The sequence below is a fragment of the Equus quagga genome, chromosome 15, assembly GCF_021613505.1.
Source record: "Equus quagga isolate Etosha38 chromosome 15, UCLA_HA_Equagga_1.0, whole genome shotgun sequence".
Taxonomy (NCBI): domain Eukaryota; kingdom Metazoa; phylum Chordata; class Mammalia; order Perissodactyla; family Equidae; genus Equus; species Equus quagga.
Genome location: NC_060281.1, coordinates 43372986 through 43388510, shown reverse-complemented (window position 1 = coordinate 43388510; position 15525 = coordinate 43372986). Strand labels below are relative to the sequence as shown.

General features: G+C 40.5%; 1 long non-coding RNA gene across 3 annotated transcripts in view; it reads left to right on the top strand.

Annotated features, from left to right (window-relative positions):
- Positions 1 to 15525, top strand: part of LOC124226970 (uncharacterized) — a 363502-nt gene that overhangs the window by 311004 nt on the left and 36973 nt on the right. For all 3 annotated transcript variants that reach the window (XR_006885417.1, XR_006885415.1, XR_006885416.1), the window contains one exon: positions 7581 to 7804. This is a non-coding gene — a long non-coding RNA (uncharacterized LOC124226970). The remainder of the gene's footprint in view (positions 1 to 7580; positions 7805 to 15525) is intronic.

Genomic DNA, 15525 nt, shown 5'->3' with positions numbered 1-15525 from the left:
TGCTGCCACAGCATGGCTTGATGAACGGTGTGTAGGTCCGTGCCCAGGATCTGAACCTACAAACCCTGGGCCGCCGAAGTGGAGCACATGAACCTAACCGCTACGCCAGTGGGCTGACCCCAAGAAAAATATGTCCTTAAATAAAATTTCCCTGCCAGTGGTTGCTATAGTCAAGTAACTTAAGTCTGACTACTAACTTTGCTTAGTAAACTAGCCACGTGTCCCAAACATGATTGTGTAAGACAAAAGAGCATGGTGCTAAAACTTTATAAGAAAATGATGTAGAAAATAAATAAATAGTGGCCAGCCCAGTGGCACAGCGGTTAAGTTCGCACATTCTGCTTCGGCGGCCTGGGGTTCGCCGGTTCGGATCCCAGGTGCGGACCTCTGCACTGCTTTTCAAGCCATGCTGTGGCAGGCATCCCATGTAGAAAGTAGGGGAAGATGGGCATGGATGTTAGCTCAGGGCCAGTCTTCCTAAGCAAAAAGAGGAGGATTGGCAGCAGATGTTAGCTCAGGGCTAATCTTCCTCAAAAAGAAAAAAATAAATAAAAATAAAAACATGCATACACACACACACACACGTGTAATTGATTACACTGTTTACAACGTTCTCATTCAGGGAAACCAGAAGATGCTTTGGAGGTACTATGATCAATTTTGTATTTTTTCCAGAAAAATTCACTTGAGGAGAAAATACATTCTTGGTGTCCAATAAAAATCCATAGTTTGGTATATAGTTCATTTTGTGATTTAAATTTTTATGATTTATTCAATAAATCTAACAAACAAGGTAGTTTTGGATAATGAGTGAATTTAGTTTCATAAGTAAACAGAAGTGTATGAATGATCTACCATTTTGCAAAATGAACTACTGAATTGTGCATTTGGATATGGTTTTTGTGAGCCTTATTTTTCCCCTTTCTTCTGGTCTTCTAGCCCTGTCCATACATCCTTTCTTCTCACTCTCACTTCCTTTGATCAGAGGAAAGCATTTTGAGGAAAGAAATCTTCAGGAGTTTTAATATAATTACATTAAGGATGAGAGTTCTGTTCAACATAACATCATTGGCTAATTTAGTAATTTCTAGAATTCTGCCCAGACTTGAAAATACTTTCAATGCCCATTGCTGAATACTGCTGCTTTCTGCATGTTTTCCTTCTGGGATTGAAATGGACAGGATTTTGGTTTTTTAATACATTCCAGAGGGTATAAGTATATTGGCTGGTAAAGGTTTCCTTAATTGACCTGGTTACGGTAAAAATGATCCCGTCCCTCTGCTTTAATTTTTTCTGCTTTTTAAAACCGGAGATGAATAACCTGCTATTATCTCCATCACCCTGGTGAGAGATTCTGTCAACAGTGGTTACAAAAGCAGCTTTAAGGTTAGATCTAGGGAGTGGCTAGGATGGTCACAAAACTGGATCCATGTTTTTCTTTTAAGTTACACATGGACAATTTCATAAATGAAGGTACCAAATTTGTATTCTGTATTCTGTTCACTTAAGAGGGAATATGTAGCCAAAAAAAGTCTGTTCCAATAAGATTTCCTTTGGAATGTTTTCTTCTACCCTGAGGACACAGGCCTTTCCCCAGTCCGTTTTCCCTGCTCCCAGGACCTGTGTATGGTGAGCATTCAATAGGCAGTGAATGAATTCCTTTGTCATTGTGTCTCTCTTTTGTCGGGTGGAAGTCTCCACTGGAACAATAGCTGGTGGATGGTCTGCACTGGGGAGGCTGGGCTCGACTTCAAAAGCAATTTCCCCATCCTGACAGGGCAGGACACGTTCTCCTCAGGCTGGGAAGTCTTAGCTCTCCCCTTGTTAAAGACTGCACCTCCCTTTTGGTTTTTTGCTTCCCAGTTGAGGCCAAGTGTGACTGCCAAGAGGAATCCAGAAAAGCCAAAGAGCCCAAGCATATCAGGCCTTCCTGTAGCCTGCCACACACACTTAAAACCCCTAGGAAACGAGTGAGGATCCGTGGGAAGAAGGGAGCCAACCAGGTGAGCAGCCACATCAGTCTGACGGCTAAAGCAGCAGGAAAGGATTGTTGGCAGTTCTGTTTATTTGGCAAGATGGGGATATGACCTGAGCTTACACTAAATTACCTCACAGCAAATTATTTTTTACCAAGCACCGTAAATGTTTGGATGGCTCCACTGAGCTCTTGGGCTGAGGACAGACGAATACATCAAAGACTGCTTGTAAGTTTTCAGGTCTCATTGTGGGGCTTGTCTCTCGTCTTTCAGGAAAGAGTTAAATCCCAGCTTTCTTCCCCCCTCAGGTGAGGTTCTTTTGTTCAAAGCCAGTATGAGAGCTTTAACATAGAGTCTTCTGGGTTTTCTGGTATGTGTGTGTGGGTGTGTGTCTCTCTGCAAGAGGTGGCCAGGGCCGTTTTTCCACTTTATAAGTTGAATTTTTTTTTTTTTTTTTTGCTGTCTTTGGATCCATATGTTTTATTTTTACTTTTTTTAGTGAGGAAGATTGGCCCTGAGCTAACATCTGATGCTCATCTTCCTCTCATGGCTTGAGGAAGATTGCCTCTGAGCTAACATCTGTGCCAGTCTTCCTCTATTTTGTATGTGGGATACCACCACAGCATGGCTTGACGAGTGGTTTGCAAGTCCGAGCCTGGGATCTGAACCCGTGAACTCCAGGCTGCTGAAGCAGAGCATGTGAACTTCACCACCACGCCACCAGCCGGACCCTGGGTCCATATGTTTCGAAACTACTTTCTGGGTGAATTGAATTAGATGAGTTTTTTGTGTGTGTGTGTGTGTTTGTTTTTTTTTACATTTTAGTAATGAAATCACTGGTTGGAGACTTAGGCAAAGTTAGGTGTATAATAGGATTTACCAGGGTTCCATCGTGATTCTAATTTTATTTTGAACTTCTGTCCCTCACCTTCCTTTTTGTTTCTGTTAAATGTTACTATTAAGTGGAGAAGAAGGTATTTTACTGACAGCAAGATGTCATTTAGAATTAAACATCCTTCTGCCCTACTGCTCCTAAAAACCATATAGAGTATCCACAGGAGGGAGTTTCACCCTTGAAACAGCTCTCAGGCTGGGTTTCGCAACCTCCTCACTATTGACATTTCCAGCTAGATAATTCTGTCTTGTAGGGGGCTTTCCTGTGTATTGTAGAATTTAGCAGCACCCCTGGCCTCTACCCGCTAATTGCCAGTAGCACCCCGTTCCCCCAGCTTGCGACGAAAAAAGTACCATGGAGGACAAACTTGCCCCCAGCTGGGAACCACTGCTCTAGGGATAAATGTGACTAAGGAAAAGAAGGTAAAGAAAATAGTGAAGATGCAGAGTAAGGGGGGGCTATTGTTTTTGTTTTTAAATATATTACTTGTGTATTCCAAAGAAAGTAAATCCTTAGGAGTTAGAGCCTGCCAGTAGAATTCCCACTTAACCACCAATAATCTATCCCTTATTGGCTGGAATTTGGTTTGGATTAATACTACAGTTGCAACTCACTTAGAACAAGTATTGATTTTTGGTGCTCTCATTGTCCACTAAAGAACTTCCAGATGTTTATATAACGTGTAAACTTTCTGTGAAGATCCCTGTTCCCTGGGTGCTTTCATAGTGCAGGTTTATTGGGGGGAAAGATGGTGTGGTTGGAGAACAAGATTCAAATGCAGCTCATGTCAGACTTTAATAACTGAATGCATGCATTGAATGAAGAGACATGCCCACTCTATACAGTAATTCAGCAGCTTAATGAATGGGAGGTCAGATACAGGATTTAAAGACAGGTTTCAGTGAATTCACCGTCTTGTACAGGACTAGAAATTGTCCAGAATATTGCATTCTTCCTGTTGAGGATTGCAATTCGTTTTCTCTGTTCTTCTCCTTCCAAACTTACTTCTACAGTAGAATGCTTGAGCTGCCAGACAAGTAGGATCTTGTCTCTACTGCGATTTGACATTAAATGTCCTGTTGTCTTTCAGATTTTCTTTATTTCCTCTCTATTCTCTCTTCACATGAATGTACATGTTAGCCAGGCACATTCTTTTCTTCTCTTTCTGGTTTTCCATCCATCCTGCCCTTGTTTTCTTCCCTTTTCTCTGACTATAGAAAGTGTCAAGTGGCCTTGCTGGCATCATCTTAGCTTTTCTGAACTGTGTTACCCAGAGACTTCCATTTATTATGCTTCGAGCACTCTCTTTAATGCTATATCTCTCTGAGGGACGGTTAATGATCTTTGCAGCAAATGAAGGTGAACTGTAGCCACATTATTGTTATAATACAGCCAACTGTATGGAACAGATTGGGCTGAGTTTTGAACAGCTGGGGCTGGCAGAGTGAGTCCCGACTCCTCTCGGAAGAGTTCCAGAACTGCCAAATCATCAAACTTGAAGGGGAAAGAGGGACAAGAAAGGTTATGAGATAGTGGTTCCTGCGGGTGCTTTTTGCCTTTGTGGTCTACCTTTCTGAGATTTTCACTGGTTTGTAGATCAGGCAAAGGCTGGACTAATTGAACCCAGGGGCTGCTGTCACTGCTATTGGACCTGCCTGCTTAGTGGCTGTGATGGTATTTACTGTTCTTTTGCAGCTATTGAATGTGTGTTAAGATAGATGCTACTCTTATTAAAACTTGCGCCTCTCTTCAGTCCGTTGAAACTGTTCGTAGTTTTAAGGAGAGTTTTGATTTGCAAAGTGTATGGAACTGTAATATAAATTAATAAGGGCTGCATTGAAACTTTTGGACTTGGACTATCGTGTGGCTTCCGGGTGGGTATATAAATGGGATTCAATGCGGTGTAGGGTGGCTATGGTCTAGTTAGTGGCCTGCAGAGCCTGATTCAGCCTTCACATGTGTTGTATTTGCCCATACAAGGAAGGATGTGTGTGTATTTAAAGAACTAGCTGCCAGTATTTAAAGATCTGGTTGATTTTTCCAGAGAAGCCAGATCTCATTTCCCTAGCACTGCGGTCTCCCATGGGAAATACCAGCTGAGTCTCAGTTACAGCTGCCCCATATGTGTCCTGAGTGGGTACAGGAGGGGCTTCGCTGCCCACTAGAGTCCTCACCTCACACCCTCACAGCTACTTCTTGATTGGCCCCTGTAGGAGAAGTTCAGGAGAGAACAGATAGAGGCTTTGGGATGGGGAGGAACTGAGTTTGAATCCTAGCTTCACCACCAGCTCTGCCAATTTGGGCAAATTACTTACTTTTCTGAATGTTTTTCTTCATGTGCAAGATGGCATATGGTTCCTTCTTATGGTGGCTGCAAAGTGTATTAAGTGAATAGCATATTCGACAGCCCTGAAACAGAGCTGTGTACGTGTGTCATAGGATTGCTACACATGTTAGCCATTGCTGTAATTTTCACTTGCTGTGTATCGTGGGTGAGTGGATACCAATTCTTTAGAGTCACATTGACCATGTTATAAAGTCAGATAAACACCTCTACTACTCAGGACAATGAGGGGATTATGTACTTGGGCTTCCCATATTTCTGTTTTTGTCTTGTAATATAAAATTTACAGTGTCTCTAAGGGAATAATACAGTAGAAACTGAGCTCTTAAGGGTGGCACTGTCTAATGAGAGAAAAATCTTGAAATTTAGGTCACATTAGGTAGACCCTTGGTTTCGTTTTGACTGGGTTATGACTTTGTAATTTTGGATCTAAACTCTTGAAGTTTCTGTCTCCCCATCCTTGTCCCAATTATATTCAAAATCAAGTTGATAGTCACCCTGAGGACTGAAGACACTCAGAATCTTCATGGAAGGAAAGGTACAGAAATGAGAAAACTAAATCAATTAATATATTTTCTTAAAAGTGGGAATTAAATTTAGTTTTTGTTAGGCTTGCAGTGTATGGAAGGCAGCGTTTTATCACCACTTTGTGCTCCCAGAATCTTGAAAATTTCAAAGGATTTTTTTCTACATTATTACATTCCGTTGGCATTTTTCTAATGCCTGACCTTTGACATTTATCAGAAGGTTCCAGCACACATTTGGCTGCCACACTAGGTTGGGGGCAGGGGCTTCCTGGTTATTATATATGTGGTTGAGAAATACAGGGTTTTCCGCCTATTTTTCTACTTCCTGCAAAGATGGGTTTCCTTTAGATGTGGATATTTCCCTTAAATGCATACTCTTGTCTCAAAATGGTAAAAGATAACAGTACAATAATTTCCTCTTACGCTTTGTGAAGGTGTTTGGAAAACTCGCATGGGTTCCAGTGGAGGCTTCTTAAAAAGAAGGCGACAAGGTGGCTAGACAATGTCAAGACAGTTCTGGGACCAGTGGGAGAAAACAGATGTCAAGGTGACAAGGGATTTGGGATTATCTCAGTTATAGAGTTCAGAAATCAAACGCTGTGGTGGTGTAACCAGTTATGTTTTCAAGTGTTGTCTTAAACCCACCTTGGATGAGTGAATGTCATTATTAGGAGAGAACGTCCTGGAACAGAAGACGTGAGAGTAGAAAACATTATTTTTAGAGCCCTATTTTTAAAAAATTTATGAATGGAAGCATAAGTCTGCCTCTGGATCTTGAAACTGGCCCAAACCCAGATCTGGTTCCAGGTGACGACTCAGGATCCCTCCTTGTTCCCCGCCTCCACCTGACACTGTTGAGGGAGGAGGTCAGGAGAAAGAGGGAAGGAGACGAGAGGAGGGCGTGGCTGAAAATGAGAGGATGAAAAAAATGATGATTCTCTGTACTTTATAAACGTTTTGTCCAAATCACCAAAAGTATTTTGGCATGTTTAAATGTGAGGAAATATTTAGGTTGATCCATATGAAATTGTCTTTATTTCAATTATACAAAAATGACAATTTTACTTAGTTCAATCAAATACAATTATTGTATTTTTGCTCGAACCTCTACAGGTCCTCTGACTGTGTGTATGGAGTGGTTTGAAAAGCTAGGAGTGTTTTGGTATTCAATTGGTGAATTTTTTTGCATATCCTTTGCTAGATTATACAGGTATTTTCTATTTGGATTTTCCTTGTTATCAGTTTTTTCTAAAGTTAGAGTTATTGCCTCAAATCTCATAGGACAGGAGACTGAAAGGAGAGCACAGTGTGAGAGTGAGTGAATCCATTGGAGTCTTGCCAGAACATTCATCTGGGGGTCTGCATGGCAGACTGGGTTTGGCTGTGGGATACCGGAGATCCAAAATCAGTTTTTTTCATGTTTGTTTCAAAAATAAGAAATGGCTGTGAAAAGATGAACAACCATCCGTGTGGACGTGATTTATTGCAACCTGTTCTTAGTTGGGATAGACTGAACCTTGTTGCAAGTTGTCAAGTTTGCTCATGTGGGCATTTTTTCCCCTATTTTTGTGGGTCAGAATGCTTCCATGAATACTGTTGTAGTTTGGGCAAGTAACAAACTCGCTTAGTCAAGAAAAATTAAAAGTCTCTAAGGAGGCCTGGAGGTAGTCCAATCAATGGTCCTCTGATGGTGGTGGTTGGGGTAGTGGGGTCTGTGTGTGTGTGTGTGTGTGTGTGATTCATGGCGGGAGGTTTGTTCAGAGTGAAAGAGACAGATGCTTCCTTCGCTTGCTTGTTTCCTGGTTTCAAAGCCTCTTTTTTTGTTGTTTTATTTTAAGGTTGAGTGCCCCTGTTGGTCTATCATGGAGGGCGAGGAGAGCCTACAGGCGCATGCGCCCATCTCTGTAACTTGCTGTTCCTTGTGTCATATCAAGTGGAAGTGCGAAGCACCACAAACTGCTTTGAGCAGAGCCCACTTCCCTTCACCCACAGAGAACGTGAAGCAGTTATACCAACATCAATCAAGGAAAACCCACAGGCTGAACTCACACCGTTGAAGCAGGTGCGTGAGTGAGCATTCTCCAACAGGCGCACGTGATTGAGGTGTACCTTGGCGTCTTGCCCATAGATGTCAGTTATGATGATTGTGTGGGGCTGCCCCCTCCTCGCAGAGCTAAGACAAGCCCCTCCTCCTTGTGAGACAGAGCAATTGTAGCTCATGGCATCCCAGTAGCTGATTTACTGAGACTAAGGGGGAAAATGCAAGGTGTAATGTCTATATGTGTGGGTACCTATATGTCAATCAAATATATATCTGCATATGTATAAATGTGTGTACATACATATATGTACATACATGTGTGTGCATGCACACATACACATACCAATTTAAAGCAAAACTCAAGTGGGCCCTGAGATAATGAGAGAATATGAACTTCTAAGTTGTTAAGCGTCTGTAAGATGAGGTGCTAGTAAAAAAAAGGCAAAATAAAAACCCCAAGCATGTCTCATCTTAAGTTGAACCATTTTGATGTGTGTTGAGTTTTAGGAAATTTCTCCAAAAGTTTTGAGCAATCTTAAAAAACAGTTAACACTAGGACTTCAATATACGTTGTACCTTTTTAGTAGTTATTAGTTGCTCAAAGATGCTTGTCCATGATACTGACTATGAGTCTCCCTTCAAGCTGATGCTTCAAAATATTATGCATATTATTTGTATTTAAATATGTGAACAGTCACTCTCTAAGCAGTGTAAAGTCAAACAAGATACAATTTTTAACTATCAAAACTGGCTACGTTTGAGAATAATTATAAAATTGAGTGTCTCTGTAGGTTTGGAAAAAACATACTACTTGGGGGAAAATGTTTTATACTATCTGGAGATTATTTTGCAACATATAAGGTCAAAAGCCACAAAATCTGCTTATTCATATTTCTGGCAATACAGCTTCTAGGCAGATTTGTTCTAAGACTATGATCAAACATGTGTAAAATGATTTTATTACAAGAACACTTTATCACAAACTTACTTTTCATTTATTTTATTATAAATGTCTATAGAGTATTAGGGTGGTCAAATAAATTACAGTAGAAATGTACAATAAAATACCAAATGAGGCATTAAAATAATGTCATTTTTCTATGATCCTATTTTTAAAAAATACCTGTGTTGCCTGCATACATGAATGTGCAGGCATTGGAAATAGTTTGGGAGATTATATAGAAACCTAAAAGTTGTTATTTCTAGGTGACTTGAGAGTAATTGCATGTCTTTATTTTGCCTGTCTGTTCTTAACAACTTTCTAATACTCATATGAATTACCTATGTATTAAATATAACAAAAGGCAATCATGGAGATAGCATCTTAAATGTAAAAGTTATCTAGAAATATTTGTGAAGACCAGTAAAGGAGAAAGCTCTTCTTTTTTTCCGTAGATGACTGTTCAGCAGAACATGTCAAAGACTATCAATTGATTAGTTCAACAATATATGTGTGCCAGGCACTGTATGAGGCTCTGCTGTGTTGCTGTGTGCTTTTCACATGGCAAATGGCTGATGGAGTTCTATTTGCTATGCTGATTAATATGGCTTTACTAACAAAGTTAGTAACACTAATATGAAAATTTGAATATGGACATGTACATATTAAGATGAAACCGTGACCTTTGGCTTTGTTTTCACATATGTGTTTTGTCTGCTCTCTACTGGGTCACATGGTTAAACTTTTCCGACCATGTGGACAGTTGGCAATTTCAGACATCTGGAGAGCCAAGAGCAGATACAAAAATCACTGGGAAAACTTGACACCATTCATGAACACTTTAAAGGACACTAAAAAGGCTTATCGGCAAGTGCTTTGAAAAATCTGACCTCTCCTTATTTTGTGGGTTTTTGGCTTTGAAATTCAATCTGAGTTTAATGTTCAGCAGGTGTCCTTTGAGGAGTTAGGACAGGATTTCAAGGGTGGGAGTTTAGCGTGATGAATTCAGTGTTTGTCATCTAGAATGTTGAGACTGTGGAGGACATAAGTAGGAGGTTTAGACTAGGGATGTCTGAATAGAGGGGGCTCAGGATTCGGACAGACTTGAGCTGCTCATCTAGAAGTTTAAATGCTTCTCTGAGCTCCCACGAATATCCCCAAAGGGCAGTCTTCTTCTGAGGCCCAGGCTCTATCTGACTGCAATGATCCTAGAAGTATAACTTTCCATGTGGCCTCTCAACCCTTTGACCTCTCATTCTGGTATGAGATTAGAAATTTAAAAATTTCAACTTGAGCCACCCAGGGCTCCAAAAGGAAAAGATTTTTCATGAGTTCAGCTATAAAGATAGCAAAATTCTTGAAGAAGGGTTTGTTTTGGATGAGTATCAATTTGCCAATTTGCTCTGTGTGTGTGTGTGTGTGTGTGTGTGTGTGTGTGTGTGTGTGTGTCTGGGGGATTGATTCTGGCTTCTTGAACTTTCTTCATTTCTTTCCCATTGGTGAAGGGAAGAAATTAAACTTGGTATCTGCTTCTATTTCCATTGTCCAATGAATCAGGAGAGTTAGCTCCATCTGTTACTCCACTGCTGTTTTGCTGTGATATTGTGGGAAAATTTGTCATATTCACTTCTTCCTTTTTGTCTCGATCCTTCTCTCATGTTAAAACAGATACGGTGCCGTGAACTGATTGTCTTGGGATAATGTGAAATATAAAGGGAAGAGTTTTAGCTATTCCTGAGATGAGCTCAGAGTGAGAAAATCAATGATTCAAGGAATCACTTGCCTTTAAAAAAACCCCACTTGTAAATAGAACAAGATTGAAAAAACTGTGTTTTTAGGCAGGCTAATCTAATCACACAAAAGGAAGCCTGTTTTCTTACTTGCTGGATCACTTCCATTTTATATTCTCACAGGGAACAATATATTAAGTACAGTATTTAGAAATATTTGTTGAATCCTACTGTCTGATTTTGGCAGATCTCAAGGAAAGAAAGAATATGTCTTGGACGACTCGAACCTTCTTGGGAGGATGTTAGAGTTTTCCCAGAGAGGCTGGCTTCACTTTGTGGGAAACGCTGGTTTAGTAGATAACACTGTTAGAATTTACATTTCAGAGGGCATTGAGTTTTCTTGAGATTTTTGGAGCAGCCACAGCGGATCTTGTATCTCTCAGAATCTGTAGAAACCCAAAGTGAACGCTAGTCTTTCCTTATGAGGATGTTGTCATTTCCTTTTGAAGGGCACCCTAGCTTGTCACCCCCTCATCCTGTTACAGCAGCAGGCTGAGCTCACCAGCACCGAAATATCCAGCATCAGAAGAGAAGATGTGGGTGGTGACAAGGGAGAGTGGTTGAAGGATAGTGCCTTATGGAGGGAAGTGGCCATTGGCCAATGCTTTTTTCTTTTATGGACTATTGAAGCGTCAACATTTTGGCAAAATCTTAAGCTAATTTTGTTTAAATGTGATCATCACACGGCACTGACTGAGTAATTGAAATGTGTGATGAAAATAAAGATGAAATATTTAGAAATAATGTTATGGTCCCTTTCTTTAAAAGTGTGTGGTAAAATAAAAGTGCGTTATTATGAAGAATGTAAGTGAAATAAATACTTTAAGTTTCTCAGCAAGTATCTGGCATAAGGTCATTTTAATAGATCTTATGCAAGGGCTTATCTTACAGCTCTATTCCACTGGTTGCTTAAGGCGCAGTAGACATATCTGAGCAAGTTCTTTGCTCTTTAGCTTGTAACTTTGGATGCCATTTAACCTATAATTTTTTTATCTCTAGAGTGGAGGTAAGAGCATCATCCTCAGAGAGTCTTTTTAAATAAATTTTATTTTAGAATAGCTTTAAATTAACCAAAAAGTTGCAAAGATTGGAAGAGTGTCTTCATATGTCCTTCACCTAGTTTCCCTTATTGTTAGCATGTTACCTCACTATGGTGTGTTTGTTAAAACTAGGAACCAACATCTGTCCTTTATTGTTAACTAAACTCTACAGTGTATTTCGATTTCACTAGTTTTGCCCTAATGTCCTTTCTCTGTTTCGGGATCTCATCCTGGATGCTATCTCTACTTAGACTCCTCTGATCTGTGACAGTTTCTCAGACTTGTTTTTGGTGACCTTGACAGTTTTGAGGAATACGGGTCAGTGTTTTGTAGCATGTCCCTCATTTGGGATTTGTCTGATGTTTTTCTCAGGATTAGCCTGGGTTATGGGTTTTTGAGAGGAAGACCAGGGAGGGGAATCACCATTCTGAACGCATCATACCAAGGGTATATGCTGTCAGCATGGCTTATCACTACTGATGTTGACCTGCATCAACTGGATGAGGTCATACTTGCCAGGCCTCTCCACTGTAGAGTTACTCATTTTTCCCCTTTTTCATACTGTCCTCTTTGGAAGGAAGTCACTAGGCACAGCATATAGGATTGTTTTAAGGTTTAAGTGAGACAATAAAGCTCTTAGCACAGAATCTGTGCTTAGAAAGCGTTCATTAAATGTCGGTTGTTATTGTAGTTATAGTATTTCACGAGTCCCCTTCAATACCTAGAAGCCAGGACTCTTTAGAGCTGCTTCCTCATGGTTATTTAGTTCTCAGTCTTTCATTGATGTTGATCCAAAAATAGAAAATAAGAGTGCTCACAAACCTTTTAAATGAGATGACTGTACCCCAAGACAATCTAAGATGAAGAGCTATGAATTCACTCCGGCTTTACCACTGAAAGTCTACGCTAAACTGGGGTCATCAGCGTCTGGTCCTGTTTCACTGGAACGTGTCCATGATCAAGGAAGAGCGTGGAGGTGAGGGTGTCCTGGCTAGTCTTGGCCATGACCGGGACAAAGAAAGCAGTTGAGAAGCTGAGACTGCATTGTGGTGAGATCTATTTTTCTTGATCAGAGTTGATAGTTTTCAGGTAGAATTTAAGAGTTCGTCTTAGAATAAACTGTCTTCGGCACTTCTCTGTAAAACGAGGGCCTTGTTCTGCAACCCGAAATGCTTCAAAACCCATGTAATTGTTGCTAGAGTAGTTTGCCGAGCCTGGATAATAGAGCTTGGAGTCCTGTGTAACCATGTCTGTTGGAATAAATAAGAACAGCTGGTCTCTTGTACAGATACTGTTTGGCATGAATTTTTTATTTAAGTCTCTCCATGTATCTAGTAAACAGTAAGCAGTATTCTAACATTACAAAAAGCCTCCCCAGTCTCCTTCCAATAAATTTCCTTCACTCGTTCCCATTTAAAAGTTCAGGGGGTAGGGCAAGGTTAATGTACCAGAGAAGGAATTCTAGGAAAGTTATTTCTGAGCTAGAGAAAATAAGGTTCCTCTTCTATGTATTCTTTCCCATTTGACCTTGGGCTTCTCTCTTAGATAACACATTTTTTGGACTGTTTCTTGGGAAAGCAAGATTTATGCAGACATTCTTTTGCTGTTCTGTATGTACTAAGTGAAGAGAGACTTACTCATATGAAAATGGAATACTCTGTCCTCAAGTACTTAATGGGGAGAAAATTTGCATCTGCCTTAAGGGGAGGTGAGTGATAAAATAATCTCTTGGTCCTCTTTAAATGACTAGCAAGCAAAGGCTCTCCATATATCTGAATTTCTGTCTCTTCAAGCTTACTTGAGACTGAGCACCCTTCTCTTGTCCTATAGAGACCCTGGGAAGCACCTGAAGAACATAGATGGCATCATTCATTCACTTCTTCTGTTATCTTTGTTTCTAAGAGCAGAAAGAAATTTCTTAACCTGCCAAATTAACCCTGGGGTCCAAAGGAGTAAAGACTGTCATGGACACATTGTCCAATCTCTCTCTCATTCTTTTGTCAAGCAGACACTGAGTTCTCTGTCCTGGGGGCTAGCAATATAAGTAAAAATAAGATGGGATCTAGGTACCTCGAGAATCAAGTTAAAGTCTTTATGGGCTCTCCAAAGTTTTTTGTTCTTTTAAACCTTTGTAAGACTCCAGTGGTCATCAAGGATGCTCACAAATGTATCGATTGCTCTCCTTGGGGACACTTAGTATAGTTGCACTTTCTAGCCCCCTTTGAGGTTAGGCAAGACCATGTAAATGGCTTTAGTCCATGAAACTTCAGCAGAGGTCACATATGTTACTTCCCAGATAAAGCTTTAAGAGTCACTGTGGGATTTGTTTCATCCCCTTCCACCCTCCTTAGTGGAAATACCCGTTGAGATGGAGCCCGCACAGTCTGATCTCTGAGGGTCCTGGATGGAAAGATCTCCTGGCCTGGGTTGGACGTGTAGTATGAGTAAGAAGTAAGCTTTGGTTATTACAAGTCACTAGGGTTTGAGGGTAGAGTGGGTAGAGTGTTGCTGCAGCATTATCAACCTGTCCTGACTAACGGAGTCAGCGTTATCTTTTTAGAGTTGCAGAATTAAAGCCTAGATGTTTGGGCTGTGGAGGGGATGTTCACAGTGCTGATGGCGGCAGTGGTGGGAGATCTCTACACATGGTAGTTAGTTACCATTACACAAAAACTGGGTGTCATTTCTTAGAGATATGACCTACAATTCAGTACAGTTAAATCTCTTTGGGAGATTACATCCCTTCTGACACTGTGTATGTATACTTTTCAACGAATATCTTTACATAATGGAGAATAATTCTAAAGATGGAAAATTCAAAGTTTACACACTCTTGCTCTCTCTCTTGCTCTCTTTCACACACACACACACACACACACACACACACACACATATACATTAACTTACTCTCCCAAGAGTCACATGAGAGATTTTAATGCCAAACTACTGATTGAGTGCCAAGAAGAATTTCTTGGGTGGACATAATGCTTAATTTATAGTTAGGGAATTTCCACTGCTAAATCACAGAGCTTGTGAAATTTGAAAAGAATAGAGGAGGAGGGAGTGTAGAAGGGGGAAAAAAATAAAGGGGGGGTGCCTGGGGATGTGGTTGACAATATTCCTTTTAATTGAAAGCCACCTGAAGGCTCCAGTTGAATAATAAAGTAATTCCCATATGGTTTCCGTTCTTTCAATGTTAGAACCTCAGACATGCAATCTACTTTTAGCCTTGGCTTCTGCTTCCCTCTTTGTCAGGCTGAGAATGCTTCCCGTCTGCTTGCTGATAGGAAATGTAAGCAAAGCCCCCTCCTCTGGGGGATAGTTCCCAGGCTGTACTTTCTGCTTAGACAAGTTGGCTCACTTGGCAGAGAGGACCACTCCTCCAGGGTGCTCTTGACTCTTGGATCGACAGGGCCAGCCAGTGCGACCACTCTGAAGGTGACTTCATGCTTAATTAGTGAGAGAACCTCTTCAGAGCCACTTTTGTTCTTCCCTCCCTTACAATTCTGTTTACAGTAAACTTTTCCCCCAAAGGAAAAACTCATTATTCATTTGGGTTTGGTTTTCCCTTGAAGTTTTTGTAACCCTCAGAATCTTGAGAAGGGCAAATATTCAGTAAATCCTGAAACTTGAATATACTTATTTTCAGTTACTGGTGCTTTCATTACTAAATTTTTCCTCTTTTCCTTATCCTGTATGTTTACTTTCCCTCGTGTTAATATGAGTTCATGATATACGCAGGAAGTTGATGAAAAAACATGGTGAGAAGCAGTTTTCAGTTTGATGCTTACTCTAATCCTGCTGAAAGATGTGAACGGACATCCCCCTCCCCTCCTCTCCCCTCCTCCTTCCTTCCCCTTCTCTCTTTTCTCCTATTTTTTTTTCTTTTTTGGTGTCAATGTAAAAGCTACTTCATTTCAGATGTTAATGAAAAAACTGTAGTTTTCTTTTGAGAGAAACTTAGAGAAAGAG